This window comes from Manduca sexta, unplaced genomic scaffold, assembly GCF_014839805.1.
Source record: "Manduca sexta isolate Smith_Timp_Sample1 unplaced genomic scaffold, JHU_Msex_v1.0 HiC_scaffold_3344, whole genome shotgun sequence".
Taxonomy (NCBI): Eukaryota; Metazoa; Arthropoda; class Insecta; order Lepidoptera; family Sphingidae; genus Manduca; species Manduca sexta.
The window spans coordinates 1-13,689 of record NW_023594402.1 but is presented as its reverse complement, the minus strand read 5'-3'; the positions used below and the strand labels follow the sequence as shown (position 1 = coordinate 13,689).

General features: G+C 38.6%; 1 pseudogene; it reads right to left on the bottom strand.

Moving 5' to 3' along the window:
* Window positions 1-238: 238 nt before the first annotated feature.
* LOC119192906 lies at window positions 239-13,313 on the bottom strand (annotated as a pseudogene).
* Window positions 13,314-13,689: the final 376 nt, after the last annotated feature.

Sequence of the window (13,689 nt, the reverse complement as noted above, 5' to 3'; positions counted from 1 at the left end):
TTTCATGATCGTGTATATTATTCACCTAATAAATCTTTATTATATACTATAGCAGAATAATGTAACAGTTATCGCAAGTGAAGATCTGCGTGAGACAAAGTGTGGTACTATATGTTTTAACTAACATATTATGAACAGCCCATTGAGCGTGCGGGTCGATCAATGCGAAGCGGAAAGGATTTTTAACCAATAAGATCATTCTGAGACTGCTCCGCCTGAGACGCTTCGATGGACACGCACGTCAATACGGAAACTAATGTTATGTCTATTTTTCAAACCGAGCTCCTAAGTGCTATATGTGTTAGTGGAAGCCTTCATGATCTATCGACACGCATCCGTGCCGTCTCCAGGCCGTGCGGGACCGTACGGATGTGTGTGAACGGGTTTATATTAAATGTATGAATCTATATATTTCTTTCTTAATTACAAATGAGGTATGGATGTATGTGAATAGATCTTTAGAGGCTCGACAGATTTTGGACAATTTGTCCCCTGGACAGCAAATGCAGGGTTGCCAACCCCTATAAATGGAATCCCTAACATACATAGAAACTCGGAATCCCACAAAATAAAACAATGACAGATTTTCCAGCTGTTTACATCGTCTCATTATTTCCTACGGGTGTGTTAACCTTCAATGATGATGATCGTGCAATGAACCAACTACGTATATTTACACTACGGACATTAAAGAACAACTTTAAAATTTTCACGGTTGTAATGTGGACTATTTACAGGAAACAATGTTATAATTTTGCAGCACTATTTGTTGAATAAATCCTATTGTTGAAAGGAAGATTTCGACAAAATCAAGTTGTTATCGGTGTGGCAACCCATAAATGTGCGCAGGCTATGGTCACGTCTACTCCTCGTCGGACAGGCACACTCGCACTGGGCGCAGCGGGTAGCGACGTCGCAGCCGGCCGCCGGACCCGAAGCGGCACGCCACGCTTGGGTGCCGCCCCCAACTGGATCAAAACTGGGCCGGACTCACCTCGCCGTCAGTATTGGCATCTAGCACGATGTCGTCGATCTCACGCTCGATCTCCTCCATGATGTCGAGCGAATCCTTGCGCTTCAGTTTGTCTGGCGAGGGGTCCGACGGGGTCGCCGCCGGTGGAGGTATGTGCTTGGCGTTCTCCTGAAGCGCTGGCGTGCTCTCTGGCGCCGCGTGTACACTGACAGACAGATTTGTTATTTGTGTTTAATACGGTTCAAATAATGCGGACTTGTATCAGATAGAAGTGAAATCAATAATTATTGTACGTGAAATATAACAGACGCGTATAGTTCCGGAGGCCGTCGACCATGTTCCTCAGTGATATACATTATATTTGACCTACATTGCCTTATAGACTGCATTGTAAAAAATCAACATCGCCTTAACGCATTTACTCCCAGCCCCATAACCCTGCCTGATCTATTTATATCAAGATTTAGATTCACCCGCCATATCAAAACGAGTTCTTAGTTATTAGTCAGTTCAGCTCGTATAAGTAAGGAAATATTCCATATTTATTTGTAAAACGTAACATGAATATAGCAGCGTACGTACCTCTGTATCGAAAGTGGTTGCGGCGCGTATTTGCCAAGCTGCAGCGCGTGCGCACGCTCCTCCTCGAGGCTGCGCTCGGTGTTGCACCGCTTGGAATTCTCCTCGAGGTGTTGCAACTGCGTGCTGTATTCAAACCCGAACTTCCGCTGGAACTGTTCCAGCTCTAACGACTCCTGAACACGCACATGTAACGTTATTTCTCATCGAACAGCATATTCAAAAATATATACTTCAAATATTATTAGCATCAAGTATTACAAAAGAAAAAGACAATTGGCCAACAACTAATGATTATAATTATTATATAGATGTAATTTTTTTCATTATTATTATATGGACCAATGAAAAATATAAGGCACTTTTATTTTCGTACAATGCCGTATTCCTGAGTGATGTTTATTTCTTGAAAATTATTACTCAAGCGGGTATAGCAAAAGATAGCTACGTTGTTAATAATGGTACAGACCGCAAACTCAGGGAACAAGTTCTCGTAATTCTCTGGATCAGCAAGCGACTGGCCGGACTTCTTGTTGGTGGCGCCCACCGCCTCGCGCCACAGCTTCACAATCTCGCACATCTTCGATGGAATGTATGATCTGCAAATTAACACGCACGTACACGCAATGTTTGGTAGAAAGTGCTGGGCGAGGACCTTTTAGTTCTGTATTTAAAATATTATTATACATATTATAGAAGTAACTCTTTTATTCTTACCCGGTGTGGAACAACACTTGTGTTGCGTACAGTACAAGAAGTTGGGTTACCAGAGGAATGAAACCCTCCTGCATATATAGTCTCATTCCCCTGGTCTTGCATTTATAATTCCCCTGGCTGTACGCGTCCTTGAGCAGTAACAATACCTTAAATAATGTGCACCTTTGGCTACAAATGACATACCTGGCAAAGAAAGCGGCTTCGGGCAGTTTTCCCCTGGATATGAGAAGGCGCAGACACGCGTCCAGGTCGTTGAGCGTGAAGTACGCTACGAACGCAACGTTGTCGTCGCCCTGCTCGCCCGACATGCGTGCCACCTCCTCCAACAACGCTTTGTCGCCTGCAACAGTTCATACTTATATTGTAAATGCGAAAGGAACTTGTCCGTCTGTTACGCCTTAACAGAACAGATTCCGATAAAATTTGGTATGGGGATAGATTGAGACTTTGGGAAGGACGTAGGTTATTTTATATCATAGAAAAATATATAACGAATATACAAGAATATATAGCGGAAATTTTATTCCGGAAAAATCTTTTACGCAGGAGAAGCCGCGAGTAATTGATAATGTCGTATTAAACTTGCTTTGCACACAGTATCCTCATGCGATGCAATGTGTTTATCTGGATAGTAAAATCACTATTATCGTAAATCAATAATTAAGACATTGATTAACGATAATAGGAAGATTTAACTTAATGACTTGTAATCTAAATTTATACTTGCATACGGTAATTTAACATTAAACTTCATTCTGTAATTTATAATCAAGAATTTACATTTTTATCAATGTTAATATCAAATTGTTATATTGTACACTTGAAGAGGGGCAGAAAGTATGACTTGAAAGCAATCCAACCTAACCTTATCAGATCTGAGTTACTTGGTAACGGGTAACACCATTACTTTTAAAATTTTCATCTGAAAAAAGAAACCATCAAATCACATATGCCACGGATTTTATTCTTTGCAATCGATCCGGAAATATGGTGTTCATTCATTTTAGTTGTAGGGGGTAATTCTAAACCGGTCCATTGAAAGTCATTAGATAACCACGATGACCACGCCGGCCACCTGTGCGCACCACTCTCCCAGAGGATAGTGCGAAAATGCCCCGCCCAATCGTGGTAAGACTTCTGCGTCGTTCTAAACGTGACCAATTTCTTACTGCCGCAAAGACCAGGAGAAATATTAATAGCCGTGACCTGGAAGTGCCTGGTAATGCCAGAAAAGTTTTCTTTAACGAAAGGTTAACCAAAGAAAATAGATTATTATTTCGTGACTCTAGATCTAAAGCCAAACAGCTCGGTTACGCTTTTTGTTGGTGCAGTGGAGGCGCTATTTACATCAGGCAACGGGAAGGGAAACCAGCTCTCCTCATATAATCTTACAGTGACCTCGAGCGTCTGCTACCTACTCCTCCCGCTTCTAGCAACACGTCGATTCCTACGCTCTAAGGCCATGTGTATGCATTTTATAATACATTTATGTCATAGTATTATTCATAATGATCTCATTAATTTTAGCTTTACATTATTTTTTATTCATAGGTATTGTTATATCTACTATGTTTTGGTAAGAACCTTAATATATCGTGTTAAACCATTTAAATTAGATTCAGTGCCATGGTGTAAACATCTTTTTATATTTATGAAACAACATGTCATTATTTTAGAAATTTATTCCATGACCTTAAATCTCTATTTGCATGCTTCTGTGCATTACTACAATATCATACCTACTAACCATGCTACTCAAACACTGATATTGTGTAGTTTAGATTATACGAATTGTAATCAGTTAATCTTAATCGTAGTTTATAAAGTTAGTTACATATATTTCAATATTGATCATAGCCATTACATGGCGTGGTCTTACAGGATTGATCATTTGTATGTTTTATAACCATAATTAATGCTCTTTATGAATGATAATATAGGAACTGAATTAGACTCGTTAAAAATTAAGTGTCAGGTTATAGAAGACACGAGTAAATGTAAGGGTATGTTTACTCCCGAACATGATTTTAAAGTACTTTCGTTGAACATCAGAAGCATATATAAAAACTTTGACACCCTAATGATAGCTATAAAGCGCTTGGACACGCCAGTTGATATATTAATTTTGACAGAATGCTGGTTGAATGATTCACTTATTACTCCACAAATTCCGGGATACAATTCCTTTAGAACAGAAAAAGGTATCAACCAAAATAGTGGTGTTGTTGTATATTTGCGAGATATCTGGAACGGCACGGCCCTGGAACCAGCCATCAGTGAAGCTAACTGTCTGGCTATTCACATTCCTAAAGTAATTAATATTCTTGGTGTATATCGTTCACCATCTTTCCGGAATATAGACAAGTTTTTGCTCTCACTCGATATCTATATGAATAAGTTAAGCGAATTACCATTTCTGCTTGTTGGAGATATTAATGTGGACATATTAGACATATCGAGCAACCTGCAGAGCATAGAATACCAATGTTTCATGGCCGAGCACGGCCTTCTTCCGGCCATTACACAACCAACAAGGTACTCATCCTGCCTCGATCACATCTATGTCAAGAATATAAATCTTTGTCACCCACCTCTAGCCTCTGTGTGCCATTTCGATATCACGGACCATTACCCAGTCACCTTAGGAATTAGCTTAAACAAACGCAAGCCTCCCAGGCCTAATAGATTCGTGATAAAAAGAGATTTTGATGCCATTAAAAATGATCTTGCAGATACGGATTGGTCAATTGTTGAGGATTGCGAGGAAGTAAATTCGGCTAATAAAGTTTTTACGCAACTCTTTTTAGATATATTAAGCAAGCATACACGCCAAGTCAAAGTTAGCAGAACTAAGTATAATTTGAAGCCGTGGATTACTCCAGGACTGATGCGATGTATGCGCCATCGCGATGCATTGCACTTACAAACTAGAAATGACCCAGAAAATGAACTGCTCAAAAATTTACGCGCGTTATCAAAACTTTTTCGTAGATCTTTTAAGAAAAGTCAAAACCGAATACCAAGATAAAAACTAAAAGAAAACAATAACAATCCTAAGTTACTATGGAAAACAATCAAAAACATTTGTAATATCACCACAAATAAAAATGAGCCCAGTGAGTTATTAGAGTTAGGGGGCTGCTTAAATTCTCAACAATCAATAGATTCTATCAATAAATACTTCTCTACAGTTGGACAAAAACTAGCAGATAATATTCTCACTACCACAAATAAATCTCAGGCGGACCTTGTGAAAGCAGTTACCATTACAAACTCCCCACCCAACTCATTGTTTATGACACCCACATGTTACGATGAAGTTGGTAAACTTATAATGGAATTGCAAAATAAGAAAGCACCAGGAATGGACGGCATTAGTAACGCACTCCTAAAACATGTAAAGAACGAAATATTGAAGCCGCTAACATATATTTTAAACCTAAGTTTGTCTAGTGGAACCTTTCCGAATGACTGGAAACTCGCGTCCGTTTATCCAATTCATAAAGATGGCTCTAAGGCCCTTGTAGAACATTACAGACCCATTTCACTTTTAGGAGCTTTTTCTAAATTGCTCGAAAAACTTGTGAACAAACGTGTCGTTGATTATCTAGAAACACACAATCTCATATCCTCCAAGCAGTTTGGGTTCCGAAAGGGAAAGAGTACAGAAGATGCAGTCACTCTGTTAACCACCTCAGTTTCAGCACATCTTGATAATAAGCAGTCTTGCATTGGTATCTTCCTCGACCTGGCAAAAGCCTTTGACACTGTTTCCGTCCCTATACTATTAAAAACTGGAATGTATGGGTATTCGTGGGGTCGCATTAGATTGGTTTAAGAGCTACTTATCAGAACGGAGACAGTGTGTAAAATTGGTCATATAATTAGTAGCCCACAGTATATAAATTTCGGAGTTCCTCAGGGCAGCATTCTAGGGCCCACATTATTTCTTATTTATATCAATGATATTCATAACCTGAATATTCCAAATGCCGATATCCTGTGCTACGCCGATGACACTGCTGTAGTATTTCATGGTCCTTCCTGGGACTCGGTATGTTCATCGGCTGAGAGTGGTATAGCGGCGATATCTCAATGGTTGCAATGGAATCTTCTTACACTTAACACGATGAAGACGACCTATTTATGCTTTCATAAGAGCTCTGCCTCTGCCCCTAAATATAACCCAATCATTAAAATTCACGATGTAAAATGCAACTTTAATACAACTTGTTTATGTAATCCGCTAAATCGCAATAATTCCTATAAATACCTTGGGGTGCACATTGACGAAAAATTAACATTTAAAAAACATATAGAGGCTCTCTCAGCCCGCATACGCAAGGTAATAAATATTATGCGTAATTTACGTAATGTAGCAGGCATCAGCACTCTAAAGAGTGTATATTACGCGCTTTGCCAATCTCTAATTACTTACTGTATATCGTGTTGGGGAAGTGCTGCTAAAACACATATTATCCAAGTTGAGAGGGCACAACGGTCAGTCTTAAAAACAATGCTATGTAAGCCCTACAGATACCCCACCAGTAAAATCTATGAAGAAGCAGGGGTTTTGAGTGTCAGACAGCTTTTATTTTAACCACCTCGATTCTGGTTCATAACTCAGTAAGACACTCTAGCCAATATGAGATATTAAGGAATCGTAGAGTTTACAGACTGACAACCCCATGCGTCAAAACTCGATTTGCACAAAGATTTGGCGATTTTGTAAAAAAGCATGTTTACAACCAAGCTGCTAAATATTGTGACCTTAAAATAAATCGTTAAAAGAAGCGAAAAGTTCACTGCAGAAATGGCTTTCTTCATTAACTTACAGTGAAACTGAAGACCTATTAACTTTTGAATGCTAGGTGGCCTTATGTTAATAAAATAATGTTGGTATATAATATAATACACATATTTAAAAATTAAAAAAAGTGATACACGTGCAAAATTGTTATGTAGGGCACTCCATTATTTTATTTTAAGCATGTTTATTTTTGTTTTTGTTTTAATATTTAATTTCCGTTTTATTTTATTCCTTTTAATATATAAGTTATTTCGATTTTGTAGTGCTATCTGAACACAAATTGTATTCTCGTGGGACGATTTCTTCGATACAGGCTTGCCTAGTGAAGAAATCGAAGGAAATAGTTCACAGATACATTGTGATCAGCAAAAACATTATTATACTGTTTTAAGTTTAATCTCTTTTTATATGTTATGTTTTATGTGTTTTGCTGTAATAAACAATTTTTCATTTTCATTTTCATTTTCAATTGGCAAACGAGCGTGCACTCACCAGTACTGACAGCGAACAGCAACAGTGCACTGTAATCGCGCGCGTTCTGATAGCATATCTTGGTGAGAGCGGTGTCGGCGGCGGCGGAGGCGGCGGCGCCGAGCAACGCTCGTCACTCTTTTAACCCCGAAAGGATAGGGAATAGATGCAACCAGGAAACAAATGTTCCACCATTATTATTTTATTTTATTTATAAAGGTTTGGTAACATTGTTTTCCCATTTATACGACTAATTATGAAAAATATACAATAAGATTTATTTTTTAAATCTAAGACATTAATACGTGGAAGACTCATAATACTGAATCCATAAATTTTATACCAATGAAATTAATGTTTCAAACCTGTTTTTCTAGGAAGTGCGCAACCCTGGTTCTGTGGTCGTGCGGTACGGTCGGCAGCACACGATCCGCAGTCTCGAAGTCGCCACGCATCACAGCCGTCTGATACTCAAGTACCGACAGCAACACAGAGTAAGAGACCACATTCAACTCCTTGTCATTTAAGTACAGTCTGCAAAAACAACAATACACGATTATAGATGATGTGTGTGATTATGTAGTTTACAACCTTTACAATAACCAGTTATCTACATTATTAATTTACAGAATACAAATACCTCTGTTCTTCCACATAGAAAAAATAACACTATTCTGCGAACCGTACCTGTTCTCTTTGGCCACGTATCCGAGTATGTACATGGTGTGGTCGAGATGCGAGATGGTAACGATCTCGCCGCCCACGTAGTAGTTGATCCTGTTCAGCGAGTTGGTGTAGATAAAGCAGTCGCCCACCCATAGCCCAGTCTTCACTGTTTCGTTCACCTCGCCCACAACCTGCGCATAAAGTTTACTTTAATTGAGTTCATAAAAAACACACACACATCATGCTTTTATCCCTGAAGGGGTAAGCAGAGATGTCACCAGGTCACCTACTTTTCGTCGTGTGCCACATCCCATAATGATAGGCGACGAACCTATCGCCATATCGAGCATAAATTGCATTCTCAGACTGACACTAAACAGAAGGGCTAAATATTACTTTGCCTAACCCAGAATTCGAAATCGGGACCTCAGAGCGGTATCATACCGGGCACGCAATAGAACTACGCCACCGAGGCAGGAAAAATACAATAATTTTACTAAATATTACTATGTCTGATGCATGCTACTTGAAACGTTTCGATAATGCTTTTTTATCTTTTCTTCTATAATCAATACATACTAAATTACAAAGAGTTACGAAAATAGAACAATCAGAAAACTATTTATAACATGCTGTTTTAGATTAGTCTATCCTCGATCGATAACTATCGCGATACTTACAGATCAGCAGTAATATTTAAATCCGCAAATAGCTATTGGAAGTCTATTGAAATATGCCTTTAGTGCAAGAAGTTACCAATTCTAGTTAATCCACTACCGAAGAAACCAAGCCGATATACTCTCTAGTCCTGATTCACAACAGTACCTTCCAGTACAACAGATTTGTTGTATTGGATAGATAGACTTGTCTCCACTCCATGACAAGGTCCATAATCCATAGTCCATGGTCTAACCTCGAAAGCGTCCTCGATGCCGTCCTCTGTGATGCCGGTGTTGGACTCGCGCGCGCGCGTCACCACGGCCGCGTTGTACCGCAGCACAAAGTACGTGTCGTCGGTGGCGAGGCACACCAGGTTGCCACTCTCCGACCAGAACACGTGACGCGGCTGGATCTCGATCCTGAAAGAGAAATTCATCTCAATGTAATGAGGGTCATCAGAATTTATTAGAACGGCGCCATGATAACTTTCAATCTTTATCTTGGATACCCATACTAAGAATGAACCAATCAAAACAAACCATTTGTAAGCACGTCAAAATATACTTTGTTCTGATTGGTCCATTTACGTGATGGATCGAAAGTTATTCGGATCGTTTATTAAAACGGCCGTTAGGAGATAATTAGTACATCACACTTTTTAGTGTGCGAATAATAGTGATATTGACATGAATAAAATTGTCGATAACATCTGTCTCCAGCCCACGAGCAATAGTCTCCCATTAACAATAGCATTAGCATATACGAGCATCGCGTGAAGTTTGAATACGACAAAGTATTATAGAGATTCCTTAAGTTTGAACACTAATACATAGCATTATTTATTGGATTAGTAACACTGAATTAGACATGGAACAATTTAATGTATTGAAGGATTGAAATTACGCTAAGCATCTAATAACCATAATAACTATATAAAATATATTATAATAAAAATAATAATACTATAATCGAAAATTGGATAGGGTACAAAACAATAAAACCAATAAAACATCTAAAATTCTACAAGATTGGAATCGCATGCGCAGCTGTCAACTTCTAATACAGATCTAGAACTATTCGCAAAGCCGTAAAACTCTCATTTTAAACTTGGCATTTAACTATACATTAGTCCTAGAGTAATTTGTTATTAGCAGTGTTTCGGAATCAGCCTCTGTATATCCGCTTCCAAATACACCGTCAAACCAATGATTTTTTATAAAAACGAACCTGTTTTTATTATAAAATTATAAAATTGAGAAAGTTAGCACAATCGGCCTTATATCGCGTTATGATGAAGTTTGTCGTCTAACTAACGCTCCATAAAATCTATATTATACTAATGTAAATCATGACATGCTCTCCTACTATCAGATGTCATATTGTAGTTTATTATAATAATGATTTACGTGTGCGATATTGCGTTGTTTTTGCAAAGCCGACTGCATTAGATGTCCCATACCTACATATTTTTACTAAAATATAATTAGACATAATTGGCGAATGTTAATTGTCTCTCGTCAGTCAATACCCTCACTGGACGCTAGTCCATCTACCATTGGGAGCAGTGAGGTCGTTTTACCCCACCGGCATAAAGAAAAGTTGATATATTTTTATCCAGTATTCTATAATTTTTTTTCAACCCTTTAAAAAAAAATCGCGTCGAATAACTAATTATTATATAGTCGTGCTATGCAGGCTTTTAACTCAAAATTCTACTGTCACTGCTGCTTACGAATAAGTAAGTTTCCCATTCGGCTGTCGACTTCTCTATATCGTGAATGAGTTACAAACAGTTCGCGTCGTATAAGTTTGTCACCTCACCCACCATGTACATCACCATGTCACCCTTTTTTCTTTAGCTATAGCGACAGCGTCATTTGTAACTACATTCACAGCAGTTACTAATCGTGCTATAAAGACATAATTATAATCGCAAAGCACTCTTGTCTAGTTTAATATGATCTAAGCTTTTGGTTCATAAGAAGCTCCATATTTAATTAATTTTAATACAAACATCCGCACAAGCTTATGCAAAATAAAAATAAATCGCAACAGCATAAATACAATAATTATTATTGATCATTACCACACGTTTAACTACAATATTGTACAATAAAAAAAATCTATATAATAAATTTAACGATTACAAACACACATACTTCGTTTAAAAATAAATATATAAAAACTATAAACCATTTATCAAAATCAAATAGAATTCGCATATTCACAATAATTCTCGACAGAATGAAAACAGGCGACATGAAATCTTAAATTCATTCCGATTTTTGTGGCTTATTCTACTTATCAAGTTCCATATTATAATTATGGAGAGATAAAATCAACACCATTACGCACACCATCAGGCTACTTTCTTCATAACTTATTACGTCAAAACTTACAACTTAACTATAAAATTAAATGAGTATATAAGTTGACAATATATAGATCCTATTTTTAAAATCGTTGTGGAGGCATTCACTCTGGTAGTGTACATTCAGAGATTATAAACTATTGTCACTAGCAATGGGATGTAAACAGTGGTAATAGCATACCTTCTGATAAGCTCTAGCTGTTCCCAATCGTAGAAGGAGAAGGCCATGCCGCTAATGGATTTGACGCCCAGCATCACTCCGCCGAAGATACCTGACATAAAAAATCAATAATTAAACACAAGTAAGAATGATCTGTGTACACACTCTATCGACTGGGTTGTATTTATCAACCATATAATCTTCTACAAACTCCTCTACGATGGGGAGGCGTTGCAATAGTCTTCGAAGCATATAGGTAAGGATTTGGACTAGTTTTACCACCGGCTACCTAATGACGGTCAACCCTCTACGTTTATAGGCCGCAGGATCGCTTTATCTCCCTCACACATCTCTAATACTGACTGAGCAGCTACAAAGGTATGTGTACAACCTCTATAAAGAATATATTTCATTCTCACACTTTTCCGCAATCACTTGACAAAATACCTAGCCACTATGTACAATATAAGACCTACCTTCAGCACCATATTCAGGCTTAAAACTCTTCCTCTCTTTGAAATTCTTGAACACCTTTATCGTACTGGAATTCTCGAGGGTCGCGTACTCGGAGCTGTCAAACGCCCAGACGAACTCCTGCGCAGTGCCGAACGCCTTGTTCCTGAGCGCCATGGCAGTGTATATGATATACTCGCCGTCGCCGCATACCACCACGAACCGGCCGTTGGGGTTGTGAGCGATCGTCTGAGGGTAGATCTCGCAGGAGCCCATGTCCTTAGCCACTACTGGGACGCGCTCTCCGTCCTTAATTTCTGTACCTGTGAGAATTTATTGAAAAATGGCACAAATTATTTATTGAATCAAATAAAGATGAGATGAACTTCTGTGATATTAAAATCCATGACTGAGTAGGCCATCACTGGTACACGACCTGCAGCAACAAGAGCCTTACTTTTTAATTGTAAATTTAAAAAAATACAAAAAAATGATGTTTCTTCCACAGAAGCTTACGCAGTCTGTTTGTGGCATTACATATAATTGTTGAATACATTATATAATTGTAATGCCCAAGATCTAAGTAATTCTTTTAATCTCACACTCTTCAATTTATCCTACACCATTTTTTTTTGTTTTTCCTGTTGTCACCACTGTTGTAATCCTGCGACCAGGATACTGTATCCCCTCGGCTTAACTACAAAGGGGTTACATGGAAAGCAAAGGTGGAGAAGGGAGGACAGGAACTAATGAGAACGGAGGACGCTAGACCGATTACAATTTGTATGTTTAAGCTATCCAGCACTGACCTTCTGGAAGCGCCTTGAGGTTGACCTGCTGCATCTCCGAGTGGCGTGCCCAGATGATCTTGCCGCCGTTGACGTCCATTGATATCGCGGGCTCCTCGCGGCCCACTTTTATCATTATAGTTCCCTCGTCGTAACTGCGAATAACAATGTGTTTATTAAATATACCTGCATACATACAGTCACCCCCTTATCCTATAGCGGTAGGCAGAGACTATTGAGTGCCACATGCTACGATCTTGATACACCTATTTCACTTTCATAGATATCAAAATATAATAATAAGTAAGGCTGAAAATCAACAAATTCCTGATATTTCACTATTGGTTCGATAATCGTTCCGGTTTACATTACCTTCCAGCCTCACAATAATCCACTATATTACATACCAACTCTTCCAGCAGGATGTTAAGTATTCCAATACGATACCAACTCACCCAATGGCCACGTTGTTGGAGCCGTGCATCGAAGATATCGTCCAAACGTTCGAAGCCATAGTTGAGCGAGAACTCCAGCCGATAAGTGCCAGCGTGCCATATCCTGATGGTGCCGTCCTCGGAGCCGGTCAGCAGGATCGGGAGCTCGGGGTGGAACGACACCGCCGACACGTTTTGATTATGACCTGGTGAATGAACAGTATTTACTAATTACCCATATAAAATTGTTTTCGAAGTAATTATTGGATACAATAAGTTCAACAATCCCTATGTTGTTTTCTCTTTCTACATAAGTATTAATAAAATCGGCAGTGTATCCACAATTATACTGTTATATTGGGTGATATTTGTTGACATTTAAGATCACTTAACATTTGATTAATTTCCCACTCTCCGTTTCAAGTGTAAAAAAGGCTAGGAATATTTACAAATCACAGCATATTTTGTCTGAATTATCAAATCCACGGCCTCCTTATAGCTTATCAGACGCCGGCTGCTAGATCATTTCAGAACGAAAGGAAACAATACGTCATCCCTGATATATTATCAAACACTGATAACACATGATTCATAACCAACAAACCGG